Genomic DNA, 11,683 nt, shown 5'->3' on the forward strand with positions numbered 1-11,683 from the left:
TTGCTCCCCTGTCCATCCTTTTGTAAAATAATATCCTACAGGCAGCCTGTAATTGTAAAAGCACTAGGCATTAGGTAAAGGACACGGTAATCATTTGAAGGATTGGAAAAAAAATTATCTGCACAGGTTCACATGACATGAACGGAGAGTAGCCAAATATTTCACATACCTGTAGTGGGTAGACAGTCCTACAAAGACGAAGCAGAGTAGGCGAGTTGCCAGTTGCTCCTCCAGGCCATAGTCTACCTCGGCACCTCCTAGGTCGACAAATCCATGGAGAGCATCGGACTGTTTATGGTACAGTGCAGATTGCTTTAGTGACATTTCGTTCATCACCAGGGACCCACAGCGTGCCTGCAATAATCGCAAAGAACATAGCTCCAGTAATTTTACTCCTGGCAAAAAAGTAAAGGTGAAGAGTAAATAAAGTACCTCCTTAGAGTGCAATTTCACTTCTGCATGAAGGCGCTGCTTGGTGAGAGAGGACACCACCTCTCCAGTGCATGCGCCAATGTATCGCTTGAGGGTACAGCGACTCGGCAAGGTCAAGACACCAATCTCCCGAAGAAGGCGGTACCCGGCTGGTGATTTAGCGTGCAAAAGAACGCATTTGCGCACTGTCTCCTCATGCCATAGCCCTTTCTTTTTGCCCAGAAAAGCAAGCTGCTCTTGAAGGAACAGAGCTTTTTCGTTGCTCTCCTCCACCTTTTGCTGTAAGTATGATATAAGCAGGTAATGAGATTTTTTTTAATGTTCAAAAAGAGATAAGTTCACACCTGGAGGATTTCGACGGTTGTTCTCTTCATCAACAAGGACGCCTTTTTTGCCTCCTGCCTCAGAGTGGAGAGCTCTTCCTGTAGGTGATGCTGCTTTTTCTGAAGCCTTTGACACTTCCGGGTAAGGTTTTGCACTTTCCTCAGGAGATTGGTCATTCGGGACAGTGAAAGCCTAGTCTGCATTCCACGTGGTCTGGTTGCCTTTGATGGACTTGTCTGGCACTGGACAGTTTTGCCATGTTTGGGCATCTGATATGTTTTAGGCAAGCAGAAAAAAGATTCAGGTGCAGGCAAAATAAAGGCAGAGAGGAGGGTTCACTGCAGGGTTCTGTCAGCATTTCATCCTCCTGATGTGCGGTACTGCTGCCAGCCACACAATTGTCTTCCTGCTCATCAATCTTCTCAGACGGGGACCTATAAGGAGAGGGTATGTCTGGCCTGCAACATAAGAATTTCGACGTGTTACAGGATGAAGCATGTATTAGAAGAAATTTGGGCGTGGCTAAACAAACACTAAATACACAAAAAAAGCTTACCTATTTTTCTTTGCTTCTGCATGAGGCTTGTCTGGTGACAGCCCTGGCACAGCACACCTTTTCACAGGCTGTCGCTTTTTTCGGAATGGTTCCTGCATATACCTTGGGTAGCTCGGGAATATTGAAGGTATGGCATCTGGTTTTAGTTTGTGCAGCTTCAGGCCTTCTCTGTAATCTTCTGGCTTGAAATGCAAGCTGCATACCTTGCTGCGGTCGCTCGGCTCCCATGGCTGTTTTCCTGGTCCTACAAATATTGTATTTAAGACCGCACCAAAATTATCAGATAGTAGGCAATCGATTAAGAATTAGCCTTTTAGTAACCTTCACAACGTGACAGAAAAGGATCTCTAGTGTATTCACTAGTTGAATCCCTTACCATTTCAATTTACTAGCAGCTGCATCTGTTCAGGGCAGATCCATTTGTGCCTATTTCCCTTAATTTTGTTATAAAACAACGCCAGCGCAAAACAATAGTGTAATAAATAAAACAAATTTCTCAACAAAGCAACACCGCTGTGCATCAGAGCGGAATAGTTGAAAGTAAGTGCTCTATCCCTGACACGGCCACGTGCACGGAGTCTTGCGGCAACAAAGGACAGTACAACAAAGGAAAAATGTAGCATGGGCTGCAGCCCCTTAGCCAGGAAATTTTTTCGTGGCGGGGGGCACTTGCTGAAAACCTTGACTATTTGAGAAAAACGCCTATTTTTATTATTTATTTTTGGTAAAAACACATAGTTCAACAGAATTACGTGCCCCCCCCCCCTTTCCCTGGCTGAGGGCCTGATGGGCTGTGTACACGATCGGCGTCCACGAATCCCACAAACAGCACTTGTGTTTCTAGACGCCAGACAACAACGCTGAGCAGCATACATAGCGCGCAAAAAAGTTTTGAACTGCGTTCCACTAGTCAGATCTTGCAGTGCGTGCAATACAGCACTTTCAGTGCCTTACCTTCAGCCTGTCGAGAGATCTTCTTCAACCACTCCTGTCGAATCTGGGTGACGGGGAACTCGTGAAACGATATCCCAGTTGACCGCCGATCGCTCGACTTGCAAAAAGGAACGCAGCAGTACACCATTGCGGGAATGGGGCTGCTGCTGTCGTTATCTAACGCTCCTGACTGCGCAGACTACTGGTGACAAGCGATAGCGGCGATAGCCTTCGAGTGCCACAAGATCATGCGAACGCATGCACGCACCAAGCAGAACAGCGGCTTGGCGGCTGCAGCAGTGGGGGTTAGTTGTGGCGCCAAGGCGTGCTGCGGCACTTTCGAGAACTAAAAAAAACTAAACAAGCAAAAGAAAAACCGGCGACACGGGGAGCGGCGGCATGAGCAGGTCGTAAGTTTATAGAGGAGGTCGTGCCGGCAAGCTTGTGCCATGCGAAGGAAATATTTGACAGTTTCAAAATATGTCTGATTCAAAAGGTTCCGTCGATAGAAAATATTTATAGCAATGTCATTCGTCATATTGAAAATGATACTAGTATTAGACACAGTGCAACTTAAATTTTGCGAGGACATTTTTCAAAAAAAGAACAGGCTATGCAAGCTAATATACCATAAACCAAAAAAAAAACAAATATCAATGCAAGTGCATATATGAACAAAATACCACATATGAAAAGCAAGTACAAAATAAATATTAGCAACCTAAAGTGTACTTGCTACCTTTGTAACCAAAAATACTTTCATGCTTTCCATTGGATATCCACAAGAGAAACGTTTGCAGGACTTCTGCCTTGTGACAACCCCCTTCACTCTTACCGGAAATGACACTGATACAATGCTGCAGAATTTCGTTTCCCGAGTGTGCCATTCATCGGGCAAGTTTAGCCTCGAAAAGTCTTTTTCGTCACATAGAAGCCAATCCTTCTCAAGGCGCTTTCCTTTGCCGTTGAACCCCCATCTGAAAATATCTTGATCAACATTCACATGGGCGACTCCGCTGGATCTACGGCTGTTGGAGAGTTTCTTCTGAATAGCATAGAGCACTTCTTCGGATGCTGTTTCCAGCCGGTGCTTCAATGATTTGCTTGGATTTTGGAATTCATGTAGGCAAGCTTGATTTAGGTTCGTCTTTGGCTCCAGGGTGCAGTGCCACTTCGAATAACCCTTCCATTTTATAAGGTAGCCTTTCTTCTGTAGGAAAGAGAAAAAAAAGTTCATCAGTTAACTAATCGGAGTAGTAGAAGTATTACAACATTTTAAACGAGATTAAAAAAATATTTGTTTATCAGTGGTGTAGCACTAGCCTATCGAAAAAAACTGTGTTTCCAGTGCCTCCCATGCTTTTCAGCGCGATGAGTGGCAGTGGAAACACTGTGGACTGTGTCCCAGTGTAATACAGCGCCCTGGAAGGCAACGGCACACACTTTACAATGTCGCCCAGTGCCATCCGATGCGCTCAAAGACACTGACAATACTGAAAAATGTGTACCAGTGTCTTACAGCACCCTGGGAGGCGCTGCAGAGTACACTGTACAGTGTGTGCCCGCGCACTGGAAACATGGCGGCACACTGGGGAAAAGTGTTCTTACTTGGTGGACTTCGTCTGGGATATGATAAATGATCGCGAGATGTCAAGCTTAAAGTTTGTCGAATGTTTCCAAGATATTGTTCAATTCAGTGTGCTAAACGTACCTATATATACTTATTTTCAGATAGGCGACGGACGTATACGCTAAAGCAATCATCCGTCAAGTGCGTGCGCGTGGGCGCTTTCTCTGAAGTGTGTGAACAAGTGTCCTGAATGTTGTTTATATCGAAATAACTTATCGCTCGCAACACATCATCACATTAGAATTAGTCTGATAGTCAGCATCGACAGACTCTAGCGGTCGATCTCCTTATATGGGCTCATGTCGCTTGAAGCCGCACGTCACTGGTAGCAGTTCACCGCTGCAACGCTCAATCGCGGCGTTTAGCTTCTGATTTTTGTAGTTGAAGTAGCGAATATGAGCTCGCCTAAATTGGTTATGATCTAAACTATATTTCAATGGCTATCAGACTCTTCGTAATTCATATTTCAATAGCTATAAGACTCTTCGTAATTCAATGTCCATTTTCTAGACAGCGATTATAGCGCGCGGAGTCACCGTGCACGAAACACAATTTGAAGCTTAATGGCCGGTTGGGCTCATAGGCGGTGAATACAGGATGGGGGGGGGGGGGGCGCTGCCTTTTTTTTTTCGGACTGCCTCATGAAAGACCGACGGCCCTCCCCCCCCCCCCCCCCCATTTTGCGCTGGCACGTAATGAAGAGCAAGGCTTTGGTCACCGTCTATTGACAACGGACTGTTGACAGTCTTGTCTGCCAGCTGTTCACAGGGGGCTGGCTGTTTATGCCCGCTTCTTTCTGATTTCAAGCATTTATTTTTGGATTATGGGCCAATGACAAGTAAAAAATTAAGCGGGAAATGCCCCTCAAACGGGTTTCTTGTGTATAATACATTGTGTTAACAATCAGCTCAAGCGACCGCTTAAGCACGAAAATTGGTTAAAAATGATTTAGCCGCTTAGCGATGGATGTTGAGAACACAAGAATGCCACTCAGAATATAAAAGAAATACCGACACAGTCAGCCAGTACATGCCTTCACACCAACTTGCTTGCCAATAAAAAAAAAAGGTGAGGAGGGGGTGATTACGTTATCTACAAATCGTCATCTTCTGACATGCCTGCACGCCTAAAAAGGGCCGAGAATAGATGGTATGCATTTTTAATTTATCAGCAAAAAGTTTTACTTCCAGTTCGGCGACCGAACCCTACTTCGTAACCTCAGCTTCGCACGCGATGTAGTAGCAAACGGTATTTCCTAAACCACATAGTACGTATATTGGTCCTCCACGCAGGGGCGCCTGCGCAAGTAGGCGTTTGGTGTGTAGCGACACCACGGACCCGAGCTAACGGGGGAGTTTCTACTCCCTCCCACGCCTAGCCGTGCGTGGCTTTGCCGTGTCCGGGGAAAAGGGGATCCTGGGGGTTGAGCCGACGCCAGGTGATTGGACCTTTAAGGCCCCCCGCAGATGCAACACACCCCTTTGGCCCCGGCTTCACGTAGACGGTACCCCTGGGTGGGTTAGCCCGGCAGTCGCCTTTTCCTATCTCTTTCTCCCTACATTTTCGTCTTTATCTCTTACAATTTATCTGTTCTGTCTTCTAGTCTCTTCCGTTTACTTCCAAACTTCCTGGCAGCTAGGGTTAACCCTGTGCAAATAGCCTACCTTGGTCTAGGCGCATTGGGTTATAGTAGCGTTGTACGGCTGGCGTCTGCAGGTGTTAGCCTCCGCAAACTTGTAGCGTCCCCTCGTTGGGCTCCGTGGTGGGTGGCCGCATATGCTTCTGAAGAAAATTAAACTGGCATGCATAGAGCATTTCCCTTATTAAATGATCGTACCACCTTAAAGTGCGTACGCCCCCGCAGGGGCGCCTGCGCAAGTAGGCGTTTGGTGTGTAGCGACACCACGGACCCGAGCTAACGGGGGAGTTTCTACTCCCTCCCACGCCTAGCCGTGCGTGGCTTTGCCGTGTCCGGGGAAATGGGGATCCTGGGGGTTGAGCCGACGCTGGGTGATTGGACCTTTAAGGCCCCCCGGCAGAGGCAACACACCTCTTTGGCCCCGGCTTCACGTAGACGGCACCCCTGGGCTGACCCACCCAGGGGAAATCGGCAGTCGCCTTTTCCTATCTCTCTCTTCCTACATCTTAGTCTTTTCTCGTCTTTAAATCTGTCCTGTCTTCTTCTCTCTTCCATTTACTTCCGATTTTTCCTGGCGGCAAGGGTTAACCTTGTGTAATTACTCAACCTTGAGTAGTTATATTTGGTTATAGTGGCAATGTACGGCTGGCGTCTGCAGCCTTATGCTATTAAGTGCTTCAGCGTCCCCTGGTTGGACTCCATGGTGGGTGGTCGCCATTGCTGCCGAAAAAAAGTACACTACTATGGGAACACCTGCATTTCCCCGTCTCCTAGATCGTCCTCCGCCTAAGAGGGGACGCACCGATGACATCTCAATTTTCAGCCAACCCAGACAATGCTTTCCCAAATTCCATGTTGTGCACAGCAAAAACCCAACAAAACAAGCCAGAGCCATATCACCATTTCTTGTTGCTAAATCTCTGACCGAGCTCTTTGGCCCAGGATACAAGGTTACAAAGATGGCTAGCGGAGACCTTCTCCTTGAGCTGCCTGAAAAACACCACTATGAAAAACTTGGCAGTCTCGTAGCATTTGGTAATATCCCAGTATCTGTTTCACCCCATAGATCGATGAACACCTCACGCGGAGTTGTTTCAGAAGCAGACCTTCTTGAAATGTCTGAACAGGAACTGCTTGAAGGGTGGAAAGAGCAAAATGTCACGGATGTGAAACGAATCGTCATCAGACGCGACAACAAACAAATACCTACCAAATATATAATACTCACTTTTGCATCTAGCACACTGCCTTCATCTATAGACACAGGCTACATCAAACTCTCTGTCCGTCCCTACATTCCAAATCCAAGACGATGTTATAAATGTCAACGATTTGGTCATGGCTCGCAGAACTGCCGGGGTCAGGAAACTTGTGCAAGATGTGGTAGCCACGGCCACCCATCTGATAACTGTGTTACTACGCCTCACTGCGTGAATTGTGACGGGGAACACGCCGCGTATTCGCGTTCGTGTCCTAACTGGAAGAAAGAAAAAGAAATAATCACTCTTAAAGTCAAAGAAAACATTACATTCAAGGAAGCAAGACGAAGAGTGTCGCCATTTTACGGCGCAACATATGCTGATGCGGCGCGTCAGGGGGCAACGCCGCACCAGCCCTCGCCACCCCTTCGGCCCGCGCAGAGCGAGCCGTCGGCTGTGGCACCTGCCCCCAAGGCGGCTGTAGCCCAGGCTACACCGCCTACTCCCAAACAGAGACCGGAGACTCCAGAGTCTTCGGGTCTCAAGGCCTCCCCTCACCAGGCGAGGCCCAAAATCCAAACTAACAGCCCGCATGTGCGGGCATCCAGTGCCTCCGAGGAGGCAATGGATACGTCGGCACCCTTTGTGCCGAAACAGCGGCGTGGCTCCTTGGAGCGCGCCAAGAAAACAAAAAAGCAAATAACAGGGCCTGATGACGGCCCTGTTAAGTGAACTCAAACTCCCCGTCTAAACAGCCACTCGCGTTTCGTACACACAGCATTATTTTACATTCACCATGAACACTCAAATTATACAATGGAACGTCAGGGGCCTCCTCAGAAACCTTGACGACATCCAAGAACTCCTACACGAACACTCACCAAAAGTGCTGTGTGTACAAGAAACACACCTTAATTCAAAACACACAAATTTTCTTCGTAAATACGTTATTTTTCGAAAGGACCGAGATGATGCCATGACATCATCCGGAGGTGTTGCCATCATAGTAAATCAAGGAATTGCATGCGCACACTTACAACTCCAAACATTCCTTGAGGCAGTGGCTGTTCGAGCGGTTCTTTTCAATAAACTGATCACAATCTGCAGTATTAACATTCCTCCTAGCTATCAGCTGCAAAAACGTGATTTATACTCTTTAATTGATGAACTTCCGGAACCTTATGTTCTCCTTGGAGACTTTAATGCGCATAGCAGGCTATGGAGAGACTCTCGGTATGACGCGCGAGGTCGACTGATCGAACAGTTCCTTCTCTCGTCGAGCGCGTGTCTCCTAAACCGAAAAGAACCAACCTATTATAATGTCGCCAATAACACCTACTCCTCCATAGACCTGAGCATAGTATCTCCATCTGTTGTGCCTCTACTCCAGTGGAAAGTCGTCAGTAATCCGTACGGAAGTGACCACTTCCCCGTAGTTTTGAGCACGACAGTAACTGAGTGTCCATCACGTGTTCCCAAGTGGCTCATAAACAGAGCCGACTGGGAACAGTTTTATACTATTGCTAGTCTAGGTTGGAATGACATCCGTACTTTGAACATTGATGTTGCGGTGAACTACTTCACAGCGTTTTTGATCGATGCTGCAACAAAATGCATCCCACAAACAAATGGACACCCTGGAAAACGACGTGTGCCTTGGTGGAACTCTGAATGCCGAAACGCGCGCAAACAGCAAAACAGAGCTTGGAGGCTGCTTCGGAACTCGCCGACAACCGAAAATCTTGAAACCTTCAAGAAAATAAAGTCTCAAGGCAGGCGAACGCGTCGGCAGGCCAGAAGAGAAAGCTGGCAGAAGTTTTTATCAGGGGTTAATTCATACACACAGGAGGCTAAAGTCTGGGACATGGTCCATAGGATAGCAGGAAAACAAGTACACACACTTCCAGTCGTAAACACTCAGGGTGATACCTTGGAAGATCAGGCAAACTTCCTCGGTGCACACTTCGAACAGGTATCCAGCTCGTCCCACTATACTGACACTTTCCAAAAATACAGAACAAGAATAGAAAAGCAGAAACTTGAACACAAATCCACTAGATACGAGGGATATAACCAAGCTTTCAGTCTTGCTGAGCTCCGAACATCTCTGAACTCCTGCAGTACTTCTGCCCCAGGTTCTGACCGTGTGATGTATGAAATGTTAAAGAACCTACCAAACGAAACCCGAAAAACCTTACTTTGTTTGTACAATGCTATTTGGTCTTCTGGCACTATTCCTGCCTCCTGGAAAGAGGCTATTGTTATTCCCATTTTGAAAGAGGGCAGGGACCCTTCTTTAGCTTCGAGTTATAGGCCTATTGCACTCACAAGCTGCTTGTGCAAAATCTTCGAAAAAATGATAAACTGCAGACTTGTACATTTCCTTGAAACAAACAATTTGCTCGACCCATTTCAGTGCGGGTTTCGAGAAAGTAGATCCACCACAGACCACCTTGTTCGTATCGAGGCACAGATCAGAGACGCCTTCGTCCATAAACAATATTTTCTCTCTGTGTTCCTCGATATCGAAAAGGCTTATGATACAACATGGCGTTTCGGAATTCTAAGAGACCTTTCCCACCTTGGCGTGCGCGGAAGAATGTTTCACATAATCAAAAGTTACCTGTCAAACCGGACTTTCCGTGTCCGAGTGGGCACGGTTCTATCCCAAACATTTGTTCAGGAAACAGGCGTGCCACAAGGTGGTGTACTTAGCTGCACACTTTTTCTCATCCCCGCAGGGGCGCCTGCGCAAGTAGGCGTTTGGTGTGTAGCGACACCACGGACCCGAGCTAACGGGGGAGTTTTGACTCCCTCCCACGCCTAGCCGTGCGTGGCTTTGCCGTGTCCGGGGAAAAGGGGATCCTGGGGGTTGAGCCGACGCTGGGTGATTGGACCGTTAAGGCCCCCCGGCAGAGGCAACACACCCCTTTGGCCCCGGCTTCACGTAGACGGCACCCCTGGGCTGACCCACCCAGGGGAAATCGGCAGTCGCCTTTTCCTATCTCTCTCTTCCTATATCTTAGTCTTTTCTCGTCTTTAAATCTGTCCTGTCTTCTTCTCTCTTCCATTTACTTCCGATTTTTCATGGCGGCAAGGGTTAACCCTGTGTGGCTATCCTGCCTAGGATAAACCATATTCGGTTATAGCAACGGCGTACTGCTGGCGAAGGGCAGGCTTGTTCACATGTTCTGCCGCGTCCCCTTGTTGGGCTCCGTGGTGGGTGGTAGGCGCCGATGCCGAAGAAGCCAATTTTTCATGGGACCTCAAAACCCCCCTGTAACTGATCGTGCTCCGAAAAGAGTACGCACCGATGCATCATCTTTGTTTTTCCCTCAAAACATTGAAACATTTCCAAAATACCATGTCCTTCACTGCGAGCAATCATCAACCAAAGCCAGAGCAATATCACCTTTTCTAGTGGCCAAGTGCCTTAAAGACACCATTGGAACCGGCTATAAGGCCTCAAAGATGGCAAGTGGGGACATTCTCCTCGAACTAAAAGACAAGGAACAGTACGACAAACTCTCACACCTCGTAGCCTTTGGCAATATCCCTGTATCAGTTACTGCACATCGTACCATGAACACAGTGAAGGGCGTAGTATCCGATGAAGACCTTAAGACACTAAGTGAAGAGGAACTCCTAGACGGATGGAAAGACCAAGGCATATTACATGTGCAGCGCATAAAAATCAGACGCAACAACACTGAAACCGCAACAAAGCACCTAATACTTACATTCAATTCAAGCATCCTACCTAAAACAATCGAGACCGGCTACGTAAAACTTTCTGTGCGACCGTATGTTCCTAACCCGAGACGTTGTTTTAAATGCCAGCGATTTGGACACGGATCTCAGACCTGCCGAGGTCAGCTGACTTGTGGCAAATGCGGCATAACAGGTCACGAAACTGATAAGTGCCAAAACGATGAGGTACACTGTGCAAACTGCAAAGGCAGCCATGCCGCATATTCCAGAGCGTGCCCAGCCTGGAAGAGAGAAAAAGAAATTATCACCATAAAAGTTAACGAAAATATAACGTTCCGTGAAGCACGACAGAGAGTTTCACCTTCATTCGCACTAAGAGCCTCCTTCGCTGAAGTGGTGCAACGAGGGGCGGCACCACAACGGCCCTTGGTGGCTACCTGGACCATGCCTAGCGTGGCCAGGTCAGAGCCACCTGCCCCTCTGGCGGGAACAGCCAGCGCTGCCCTGCCCGCAGCAAACCAGTCCACACCGGTGGCCTCTGCAAGCCCTGGCAGCAGCCAGGGCAACAAGGAGGCTAAGGAGGTCCCAACAACCTCTTGCCCGGTGGGGTCAAAGACTTCGTCGACTGAGGCGAAGTCTACGCTACACACAGATCGCTCTTTGGAGCGGGTGTCCAGTGCCTCGCAGGAGGCAATGGACACCACCACTAGCCAAACAGCCATGCAGGCCTCTGGGTCTGCAGTTTTCGGGCCACCTGCCAAGGCAGAGGGCCCGAAGTCTCTCACAACCGCACGCGGGCACCGCGAGCGGGCGTCCAGCGTCTCTTCCGAGATGATGGACACAACACAAAGTGTATCGGCGCCTCAGACGCCGAAAGATTGGCGTGGCTCTAAGGAGCCTGCCAAAAAAGAAAAACCACGCATTAGGGGACCTGAAAAGGCCTCCTAAGCTAAGGTTGTCTACTTCGACGCACAGCACAAAAACTCACTCAAAATGGCTACACAAATAATGCACTGGAATGCTAGGGGTCTTCTCCACAATCTTGATGACATTACAGAACTTTTACATAAACACAATCCCAAGGTGCTGTGCATCCAAGAGACACATCTGAAGCCATCTCAAACAAACTTTCTTAGACAATATGCCGTGTTCCGCAAGGATCGGGATGAGGCAACTGCTTCATCCGGCGGTGTAGCTATAATAGTACAAAAATCCGTGCCTTGCCGACCTCTTATTCTTCAGACGGCACTCGAAGCAGT

This window comes from Rhipicephalus microplus, chromosome 6 (assembly GCF_043290135.1).
Source record: "Rhipicephalus microplus isolate Deutch F79 chromosome 6, USDA_Rmic, whole genome shotgun sequence".
NCBI lineage: Eukaryota > Metazoa > Arthropoda > Arachnida > Ixodida > Ixodidae > Rhipicephalus > Rhipicephalus microplus.